General features: G+C 45.8%; 1 pseudogene; it reads left to right on the top strand.

Moving 5' to 3' along the window:
- The first annotated feature begins 809 nt into the window (after positions 1 to 809).
- LOC144145200 (uncharacterized) lies at positions 810 to 3793 on the top strand (annotated as a pseudogene).
- The last annotated feature ends 8006 nt before the right edge of the window (positions 3794 to 11799 follow it).

Here is an 11799-nt window from a genome sequence, read left to right as displayed (position 1 = left end):
TATTACACTCATGTGCGCTCAGTGTGTCGGAACGGAACGAAAACGAAAAACGAAAAAAACGATATTTTTGACCGGAACGAAAACGTAACCGAAACGTTATATATTATTTCGTTCGGGGGTGAAACCGAAATATTTTTAATGGTTTTCCGTTCACGGGAAATGTCTGCACGGTCCCAAGAAATGCACGGTCAAGGCAACGTTGTCGCCCTTTGTACGTCCACATCTGAATTCCGGCAGTATCATTTGCCTTGTCAACAGTGCGGTGGATTGGTGTCTGCACCATTGACAGCTTGCAAAATAGTTACTGCGCATGCGCGAGCAAGTTTATTTTCTACCAGATAGCTTCGACCATAGACTAGCAGGCAAACTACTTTTTTTTTCCATTGACCACAACTGCCTGCCTTTTTTTATTTCGTTTTTCCTGTTCGGTGGAACATGCAAAGAGGAGGCGTGACATTCCTGCAGTGTGTTTCGTTACCGACGTTGTTACTGTCTCGTCGGCTGACGAGCGACGATAAAAGCGTACACAACGATCGGTTGCTGGAACTCAAGTCCCTTTATTAAGCGAAGAGAAATGGTGAACCCCCCCCCCCCCCCCCCAACGCCCCCACCCCGGTCCCCGATGGCGCGGCGGCGCAGGCGTGGAACACGATATCTCACGCGTCATACATCCGGCGGGTCAGGTAACGCGAACCGCTCGAGCAAGCGTGAGAAAGGCACCTCCAGCGAGCCGTGAAGTGCGCGTCCACTACGTTTTTACGACTTGCTTATGTTCGGCCACCTCCCAAGTGCCTCGTAACAACGTTTGCATGGGACGCGACAGAACAAATCGCGCTCGACGGTATTTCAAGTATGACAGCGTCTCAAAGACATCGACATGCCAGATTGAGGACTGCCAGCACGTTGTGTCGGGCGACCATGGTGGGAACCTCGAGCGTCATTTGCAGCAACACCACAAGGAAGTGTACGACAACATTCAGGCCGACAAATCCCACTCTACAAAGCGTGTTGCGTCGGACGAGGCGGAAGGCTCTCCTGCGGAAAGCACAGGCAAGTGGATATACAGAACATGTTTAAACCCATTTCACCGAAGTGTGTTTCGCTCGAAATAACAGAGGACATCATCATGAATAGCTGCGTTGAACTAGTCACAAGAAACGGTCGGCCATTTCGGCTAATTGATGACTCAGGCTTTCGGAAAATAATCGATCCGGTCCTAAAAGCGCTCAATGCTAAGCGAGCCATCACAGCAGAGACTGTAAAGGACAGGGTCCAGGAAGAAGCAAAAAGCAAGCGAGAAGAAATTTCGCAGTCGCTGAAAAATCGGATGTTTTCTTTAAAAATCGACAGCGCGTCGCGACTTGACAGGGCTCTGCTTGGCATGAACGCACAGTATGCCGAAAATGGAAAACTAATTCTTCAATACCTGGCCATGAAGGAGCTTTACGATAGGCGCACTGCAGAGCATTTGACATCACAGGTGAAAAACACTCTGTCTCGCTACGACCTCAGTGTCACCCAGGTGTACAGTGTCACAACTGACAACGGTGCAAATATGCTAAAGGCTGTTCGCCTTCCCAGTGAAACAGACGATGAACCCGACGCTTCCAGTTCAGACGAGGATGACGATAGCGGCTACCCTGAATTTGGATATTGCGGCTCTCTGCTGGACGATTCAGAAGACGCCGAGTGCGTTGGTCTTGATGGAGCCGATTTTAAGTTAGGCGTCAGGTGTGCTGCGCACACGCTGCAACTGGCAGTCAGCGATGCTCTTAAGGACTTCGGTTCAAACACCCTCGTTGCACAGTGTCGCGCACATGTGAAGAAACTGCGCGTACAAAGTGCAATGGGCTTGATAAGAAAGCTAGGGCTAAGGAAGCCTGTTATTGTTATTTATTTATTTATTTATTTATTTATTTAAGTACCCTAAGGGCCCGGGCGGGCATTACATAGGGGGGGATTGAGGTGTAACACACTAATAATACAATTATATAAAAAATAACATCGTGTGAACAGAATAGCAAGAAAAACAGTAATACGAGAATTGCACTCCGAAATCGCACAGTACAACGCTAAACAAAACTATGAAACAAACAATAACAAGCGATATAATGTAGTACAGGGAAGAACCAATATGTTTACAACATAACAGACACAATGAAATTAAAGTTAGATATTGCTTTCAGTCGTTAAAAAGGAGAGAAGTGCTGTTTGAAAAGAAGAAGCGTCTGTTGGTGTGGCTAGGTTTGCAGGTAAAGAATTCCATTCGTTTATGGCCAATACAAGAGGAGAATTCTGATATTTTTTTGTGCGGGCAAAAATGGGATTAAATTTGTAAGCATGATCTACGCGTGCCGAAGTATATGGTGCCGGAACGGTAAATTTGCGAGCGAAGGCCGATGGGTTATGGTACAGTGCATGGAAAAAAGATAACCTTGAAAATTGCCGGCGCAGGGTGAGAGGGGGAAGATTTAGTTGCTCTTTCAAGGCAGAAACGCTTTGGTATCGCGAGTATGAAGACATAATAAATCGAGCGGCTTTGTTTTGCACTGATTCAATTGTGTTATTAAGTCCAATTTGGGGAGGATGCCATATTATTGGCGCGTATTCGAGAGAAGGGCGAATCAGGGTATTATACGCCTGAAGCTTCGTGTCAGAATTCGCCAGATGAAGGCGACGTTTAAGCAATCCAAGCTTTTTAAACGCCTTCGAAGTGATTTTTTCTATGTGGGGACCCCAGTTTCAGTCGGAAGTCAATGTTACGCCCAGGTATTTAAAAGATGAAGCCGTCTGAATTTCGGAGTCATTTATTAGATAAATATAACTATCTGATCTAGTTACGGAAGAAAATCGGACGTGTTTAGTTTGTTCTACGTTTATTTGCATTTGCCATTTTTGGCATCATTTAGTTAGTGTTGATAAGTCAAGCTGAAGTGCACTGACATTATTGATTGCCCGACACGCTGGATGTCGACATTGAACATGTTGACCAGGTTCGTTGAACTGAAGGACTTCGCTAAAGACTTCCTTTCACGCGAACAGACCGCAAGTTGGACTGACAGCATGTGGGCAAAAGTAGAAGGGCTGATCCAATCCCTTCAGCCAGCACAAGAAGCCACGAAGGTGCTTCAGACAGAACAATTGACAATCGGAGATTTCTATGGTGCTTGGCTGACGTGTTCCATGAAGACATCAGCGGTACCGTCGCCACTGGCACAGGCCCTGGTTCAGTCCATGAAGAAACGAAACGAAATCTCTGCAGTACGAATATCTTTTGTGCTGCATTGTACATGGACCACCGCTATCGCCTTCTGCTGACACCTGATCAAAAATATCAAGCGAGGATGCATCTGTGCAAAACCTGGAAGCGAATCACAGCCTTCACAGGCCTTCAGCAGAAGCAATGTAGCAGCTGCATTTCAGAGAGCACCGCTGCGCCCACTTCTGAAGAACCGGAGGACGCCCTCGAAGCGTTTCTGAAAACGAAGGAAGCTGAGGCTGGAACTAAATCGCGTTTGACAAGTAAGCCAGGATTATCGGACATGGTACTTTTGCTAGAAATGCTGACAAACAGCCGTGCCTTCCAAGAAGCACAAATATGTTGAAATTTTGGGAAGAGCGCAAAGAGCGGCAACCGGAGCTATACATGTTAGCACAAGTGGCCCTTGGTGTGCCAGCCACACAAGTCAGTTTGGAGAGGGCATTTTCTGCCCTGAAGTCGGATCAGCGGTCTCGCTTGTCGGAGAGTACACTCGATGATCTGCTGCTTCTGAAATCGTGCTCACTTCCTTAAAGGAGCCATGAAGAGAAAATACAAGTTGGGTTTATTAGAAAGACTGCTTAGTCCCGATAACAATGATACCAATATCATCGCAATCTTCGAAAAAATAACGGAGATATCAACGAAAACGTGTGAAGCCGTGGCGACCCCCTAGCCAATTTCCCGCAACTTTTCTATGACGTCACGGAACCTTGTTTGTGCAATTGGCGCCCCCCTAACTGACCTGTCGCGACGACACATGACTGGACGTCTGTAATGGGGTTTCTACTTCCATTTTACCGCATCACTTGTATGCTAACGTGCAGTTAACGGGCTGAAAATTACGTTTTATTGTTGGCCCGTATGACGTCATTCTCGCTCATAACACGTCACTGTGGCGCAAAATTTGAAAGTTATTAAATACTTTTTGCTTTTTTTTCGTTAAAAAAACATCTTTTTGGGCTGCAATGGAGCTGAGTGAGATACTGTATCCTAGTTCTTTCAAATTAAACGAAGTTGTATTTTCTCTTCACGGCTCCTTTAAAGATAATGCGGGATTCAAATAGGAGGAAAAATAAATACTAAGTTTTTGTTGTTACTTTTCTTCGAAGTTTCTTGCAGAGTCCCTCTTAATCATATGGTAGTTTTGGGACGTAAACACCCAATTATGACCTTCCTAATTAATTAATTTATCAATTATTATTATATAAATTTTATTAAGTATTATATTACTGTTTATTTTATAAAAAAATACCTTACGTACCGTTACGGAACGTTTTTTTTTCGTTCCGGAACAGAAACGGAACGGAACTTTTTTCTTGGGAACGAAACAAAAAAACGGAACGAAAAACATTTCGTTCCAACACCCTGTGTGCGCTCAATGTAGGAGTACGCATGTGTTTTCTGGGATCCCTACAGCAAAGAGCTGGTTGATTCGCTCGAAAACATACAGAATAGGGCAGTGCGATACGTATTAGGTATTGGCACGGTCAACTTAAGAGGAGGGAAAGTAAAAGTGAACTTAAATGGTAAGACGGGAAAGATCATAGACGAAACCTGAGGTTGAAATTTTTTCGTAATATCTATCATTCCAAAACTGGAATAGAAGTGGAGAAGCATATCCAAGCGCCATTCTACATATCCCAAAGTGGGATCGCTAGCTTGAAGCAAATTATTAACTTTCCTTTAAGGTGACGCCTTGCGCGATTCATTTTATTTTAGATCAAGATGGGAGTGTAATTAACTTCCACGTATGATTTTATCCAGTTTATAATTACGATTTTCACCGCGCTTTGTAGAATTATTTTGTTATTTGGTCTCATATTTGATGCTTAGTGTTATGTATCTCCCTGCTGTAATGCATGCAAGGGCAAGCAGGTATCAAATAAATAAATAAATAAATAAATAAATAAATAAATAAATAAATAAATAAATAACTGAACAAATAATAAATAAATAAATAAATAAACTTGCGGAGCCGCAAGTTCGCCTCCGGCGGGTTGAGAACCCTACGCATTCAAACTTGACCAATGAAATATTTATTGCTTTATTCATTGCAGTATGCAGGGTTTGCTGTATGAATACTACAATTGCTAAGTTATTTGTTTGAAAGAAAATATGAAACTCTTGTCTTACGCCTTTTCTTGCGTGAACACAGAGGGATACAACTGCAGCCATCTGAAGAAGGGCGTCATTCGCAACACGTCTAGAATTTTCTTAACGTAGTACGACTTTAGAGGGAAATTAAGTTCTTTTGGACTATTAAGGAGTGTGCACGTAACTCATGAAAATAACATAAAAATATATGGAAACTGAAAGTACTTTTTTGATCTCTTCTAGGATCAGCCCTGTGAAAGATAATCAGAAAAGTTGATCGAGTAGAAAATTTCTTTGCAAGAAAAATGGGCAAATACTGGACATACTTTTTGTGTGAAGTAACTTATATTGAATGCCGCTGAGTGTTTTGTGGAGTACCGAACCGCTTCGTAAAGGCATTCGCACCGGTTTTATATACAGAAAAACTGGTCAAGCAGCTGTTGTAAAAATAGTTGATTTTGTCAGAGCATGAAAGTGTTGTCTTAAAAGAAACTGCCTGAAAGCGGCACTTTCATCTTTGTGAAATTCAACCCACTAAAGTATGCGCCTTCCCCCCCCCCCCCCCTTCCATCCTTCCTTGTTTATTACAGGTAAGCCGCCCCACAGAAGATATCAGGACCTGGACAATACATCTATTCCAGCTCTGCAAAGAAATGAATATTTGCCGTCTTCGACAGTAAAAGAGGCACAGCAATTAAAGGAACGACCATTTGTGAGCACTGTTCAATAGATTAATTTTGGTGTAAACTGACGCTGATAATTAAGCCAGGATGCGCTGAAGGCTGGACGGCTGGTGGTTGCGCGCGGGCTGACGTTGAAGTGGGTGCAGTGGACCCAAAATGGTGGGTTTGTGCTGCTGTACAGCGCGATTGAGTCATCTGCTTGCGCTGCATGCAGTGGTCGTCCACCGGCCTCAGTACAGTTAACGTACTGTGGCTGAACTACAATGCCCGTAGCACGGCCGAATTTCCGGCAGCTTTAGTCCGGCTGGAGTCCGACAACCGCATCTCGGCTGTCCTCCAGTGGCCGTACTTTGGCCGCACACGGGTGGCGATGGCCGGAGCCCTACAGCTGGAATCTGGCCGTATGAACGTAAGCCGGTCGACTGGCCGACGGACACTGGCCGTTGGACAGTGATGGGAGTACGGCCGTATACGGCCAAAAGGCCCACATTTGGACACGGGCCGAACATGGTTGCCGGAGAAAGGCCGGGCAGAAAATCGCCGGCCAAAGTACACCGGCTTGAGTAAGGCCGAACAGTCCTGTGCTGCCTGGGGTCCGGTCGCTAGCTTGCTGAACGAGCGCTTTGCGCCTAAATGTACTGCATATTCATTTTACAGCTGCAAAAATGGTGCTGTAAACAATGAAAAAGTTACAAAAATAAACGTAAACATAGAAGTAACGAAGCGCACTGCTGTTGGCACTCGGCACACTATGCTTTTTGTAGGTGCACAGCAGGCCGTTGCTTTGGAGTTGTCTTACACGACACTGGCCGCTTGGTGTAAGCGACGTTGTCTTTCGTGAGCCTGTTTGTGGAGCATACCCCATGTTTCACGAAACGATTACTTTCTACCGTAACCAAAAACAGTCAGGTGTAAATGCCATCAAAAACACAGCAACGGCGGCTAAGGGTTCCTGGCTGAGTATCGTAGCGCAATCTGGAAAGGACTGACGGCAAGCAAGGCTTCAGAGCCAATGACGCAGTGCAACTTCGCTTTTATACGCGCCGTTGTGACTTCATTGCAGACGTCACGCAAACAAATGATTTGGCGGGGGAATCAAAATTTTAACCTAAATTGAATAATTTATCTGTGACTACGGCATTATTTGCTGCCGGAGAAGCGCTGGGGGCACTATAAAACACGACATCTTTTGAATAAGACAAACTTGTATTTTGTCTGCATGACCCCTTCCAGCCCGAAGTGTTCTAGCGCGAGGGGTAAACGAGTGTCCCGGTAATTTCTTAGTACGCGCTACGAAGAGTTTCAGCGCGAGGAGTAACCGAATGCCCCAGTGTTTTTTAAATGCGAATGCATTTCTTAGTCGGGGGTTGTCGTGCTCCGTCGGCGTGCGCCCGCAGGTGTACCTTGCGCGAGAGAACACGAGATGCCGCGAGCAAGCTCGCCTTCTTCTTCTCTATACTTCCTCCCCGTTCAAAGCGCGTGCAAGTTCCTCTTTCTCCTCCTCTGCTTTTAAATGCGAATGCATTTCTTAGTCGGGGGTTGTCGTGCTCCGTCGGCGTGCGCCCGCAGGTGTTATCTCTCCGCGCCCCTCCTCGCCCCTAGCAACAGCTGTGGCGCGCCTAGCAACCGGAGCAGGTGGTAGCTCGGGCGGGAGTAGCAGAGGGCAAAAGGAGAGGAGGAGCGCGCTCGGGCGTGTGAGGGCGCTCGCATCGCGGAGCTCGGCGGGCTCTCTCTCCTCTCCGCGTACCCTCTCTCCGCTCGCTGCGCTCGGAATCTATATAATGCAGTGGAGCGCGCACCTGGCGCCTTGATAGCGATTCTTCATTAAGTACGCCATTAATAATAATTACTCGCACCGCACTCATCGGTGCACCCGATGCATTCGCATTTCCGCAGGATCCCCTTCGGGGAGGTGGGGGGATTTTTTTTAGTACGCGTTACGTGCTAGAGCGAGGCATAAACGAGTGTTCCGGTGTTTTAGTACCGAAACTACATGAGACGACGGTTACGACTACACATTAGACGACAACAGCCCAAGCCCCTAATAAAATGCCACGACAAAAATTGTCAGGGAACTGAAGTCTACTGGCTTGGTTTCAAAGCGAAAGCCTGGGGATACTTATAAAGAACTTGTTTCCGGTTGCTCGGTATTTATATCCCCTCCCTCGCATTCATTGCTTGTATTTTGGCGCAAATCACTTCAACAATCTTTTCTGCCACACCATGTACCGGTGTCCGGAGCAAGGGGAGAAGGAGCTGTCCAGCTCCGGTTCCGACTCCAAGCTTAGGTTGGTGGAAAGAGCCGTTACAGCACGAGTGTTTAATGGAGCACGGGACTGAGGAACCCCCGTCCCCTGTTACGATGCTCGTCATAAGTTTTATGTTCTCACTCTCTCTCTCTCGCTTTCGTTTGTTCGTCTTACGACGCTAATTACGTCAGCAAGCAGAAAGGCACACGCCGCAGCTTTCCAGGAATCTGGGCTGTGCGCAGCTGGTTCTACTCACGTGCCATCAGGTTCAGGTGACACACGGCACAAACTACTCTACATATTTTACATTTAAGATTCACAGCTTGGTGAATTTTGTGAAGTGGGCACGTTGCCCCTCAAAGCTGCCGATTTCTCTCCTGTCCCCCAAGTATGTATGTGCAATTAAAAACGTAATAACAACAAAGGCAACCACTTTTATTCTGCTCTGGTATCGTGTGGAGACAGCTCAGTCAGTAGAGAAATGCGCTGCTGCTGTTCAGACTGGACTTGAAATCCCATCGTATCACATCTGTTTTTAGAGACGATAGCCTTTCTTGGGCTGTCCGTCAGAACGTCTGTTTGTCTCTTAATTCAGCCACCCGGTCACAAGCTAAAATGAATTCTTGAGTGAGAAGTTCCTATAAGCAAAACGATTTCAATCTAACAAATGTAGACATACGCTTCATACTTTTTTGAAAGTGGAAGTTTACCACATAGAAGGAATAGAAACATATTAGTATACAGGGGAATGTCCCAGGGCCGAGAGACTGCAAGGGGACCCTGGATTATAAATACATGAAATGATTGTGTGGAAGTACATGCGGGTACAAGTGCCCATCAAATGAGAACGTGTTCTGAGAACACAAGTAAATTAGCCTCCGGTATACATACAGTAAAAATTGAAACCTAACTTAACACAAAAAGTAGTACAATCAAATTGTAAAAACACAAGGAAAATAAAGGCATATCAAAACATTAGATATAACGGACAAACATTAGGAACAGGCAACAAGGTCCTAATTACAGCAAAATAAATTCTGCAAAATTTCTTTGTCGCATCATAGGGATGGTGTTGATTTGACAGTCGACGGCAAATTATTCCAAAATGTAACAGCCGTGAAACAAGGGGTTTTCTTACCGTAATAGTGTGAACCTTTGGTGCTAAGAAATATTTATTACTTGAAACCTGGAAACGCTTGGTACGATTCTGCTTGCCGCTGCCATGTTCACGCGTCCTGCGAAGTTTTGCGGAGTGCCCCGGTGTGTAAAAAAGCGGCCACGTACAAGTAGCAAAGCGCCTGGGAACGGCCGGATCGCGGGCGCATTGCGGGGAGCGTGATTCAAACGTCAGCAGCCGCAAACGCGACGTGTAGCCACTTGTTTCGACGGGCAAACGCATCAGCCAAGATTTCCTCTCTCCCCTCTCTCATACTCAGCGTGCGCCGCTGATTGTTGTGTTTGTCCGTGCTATGTTCACGCCGTGTGCAAAAGCCGGCGAAGAGTTGTTTGACCATCGGCGATTTGGGTATAAATGCGGGACCCCGAGCGCAGACGTTTGTTATGGAGTAGCGCATCAATGCTGTCACTCTCCTCTAGTCCTGTACCGTAACTTCGACCGGAAGGGTATTGTTTTTGTGTCGCTCTGGCTCATCTCTCACGTTGCAGTTAAGCACTTCACTTTGTCTTTGGCTTCTTGTCGCCGTCACCAAGGAAGCAACATTTGCTAGCCGCTCGACCACCATGCTACCTCACATGATGGAGGCGACAAAACCCGGCTCACGGACGCCTTTCTGTACGTAAAACGCTCTTATTGCGCCAAGGGGAAACATCGATGATATAATACAAAAGGGTAAAAGGCAGCAATTTTCTAAAAAAATTCTATACTTTAGTTAAATAGCGCATTAATGGGTAGTTCTGGCGTAATATTCCTGAGGCAGAGGAACGACATGAACTGAAATGTATAAGGCGAAGACGCTAATTTTGAATATGTTGGACAGGTGTAACGTGAAAACAGCACGTGTTGCTCCATATGTGTTGTTCACAGCGATTTTCCACAAGGAAAATGGGTATAAACAACACATATGCTGTCCGCATGTTCGTTTTTTTTCACAACCATTTTTCATGAGGAAAATTGCAGTTAACAAAAGCATAATATAACGACAATAAGGCTAAATGAGAGAAAAGCGCCGAGCCTTAATTAAAGTTCGTAGGCCAAATGCTCCTTTTTGCTTGATATGGGCAAAGTAAGATTTAAATGTAAGGTGGGGGTCGAGGTGAATGTGAAGCAGTGCGGCATGGTCGCAAGGTGTAGTTGAATGAAGCCCAATATTTAATATAGAGAAAATAACTGATGTATTTTCGATAACACCTAAATATCATTAATTGGTTTTTTCTGGGTTAAAAACTAAACCTTTCTCGCGGCACCATTTTACAACATTATTAAGTACTGTATTCAAGTTTGAAGTAAGACAAATGATTCTAAATCTCGATCAGAAAAAAGATAATATTAGGCTTATTTGAGGATGAACGTCGGCAGAGCTCTTAGATGTAGGCAGTTGCGAAACTCCGCCTCAAAAAACGGCCTTCACCTGGACCCCCACTTAGGATCGTGCGTACGGTGGCGCCACCGCGGCCAGCGCACGTACTATCCAAAAATCATACTAATTATTCAAACTGACAATTTAACGTTAAAATTTGTTTTAAAGGTGCTTAATTCTTTAATTTTGTGCTTTCGCAAGTTATTCATTGCTATCTGAACTCCGGTTTTAGGTAGAGATTGTTTCTGCGTCCGCGCAACTGCCTGTGCGGGCACTCCGGCACAACACAGGTCCGCCCTGAAGCACTAAATTTGCAGTTATCATTTGGCAGTTATCATTGTGTGCCAAAACTACTCCAGTAGCCGATCAAGCGGCTCTAAATATCCATTTCCGCTTGCATAAACCGTCGAAGCGACTTTTAAGTTCGAATGCACTTTATAAGCGACCCTGAATTCCGTTGACCGCCGTCCGTCCACATAGCAACAGCTGCGGGTGCGCGCGCTCCTCGTCTTCCTTGGCAACGGGGGGAGATGGGCGCGCGCTGCCTGGCCGCTGACATGGCACATACCCACGTGGGGGATTGGCCAGGAATCGGGCGTGACAAGGGCAAATGCACCCGCTTAAAGGAGTACTGACACGAAATTTCAAAGCTGAGATCCGCTCTAGCAATCAAGTACAACGACAACACAAATAGGTGTCTGTGCATGGCACATACCCATGTGGGGGATTGGCCAGGAATCGGTTCGTGAGAAGGGCTAATGCACCCGCTTAAAGGAGTACTGACACGAAAGTTCAAAGCTGAGATCCGCTCTAGCAATCAAGTACAACGACAACACAAATAGGTTGATTGATTGATTGATTGTAGGGTTTAACGCGCCGACGCAACGCAGGCGATGAGGCGTGCCGTAGTGGAGGGCTCCGGATTAATTTTGACCACCTGGGGATCTTTATCGTGCGCCGAAATCTCGTACACA

The sequence above is a fragment of the Haemaphysalis longicornis genome, unplaced genomic scaffold (genome assembly GCF_048455015.1).
Source record: "Haemaphysalis longicornis isolate Haplotype H1 unplaced genomic scaffold, Haemaphysalis longicornis Haplotype H1 scaffold_7, whole genome shotgun sequence".
Taxonomy (NCBI): domain Eukaryota; kingdom Metazoa; phylum Arthropoda; class Arachnida; order Ixodida; family Ixodidae; genus Haemaphysalis; species Haemaphysalis longicornis.
The sequence above is the reverse complement of the archived record's forward strand: the minus strand, read 5'-3'. Positions and strand labels throughout refer to the sequence as shown.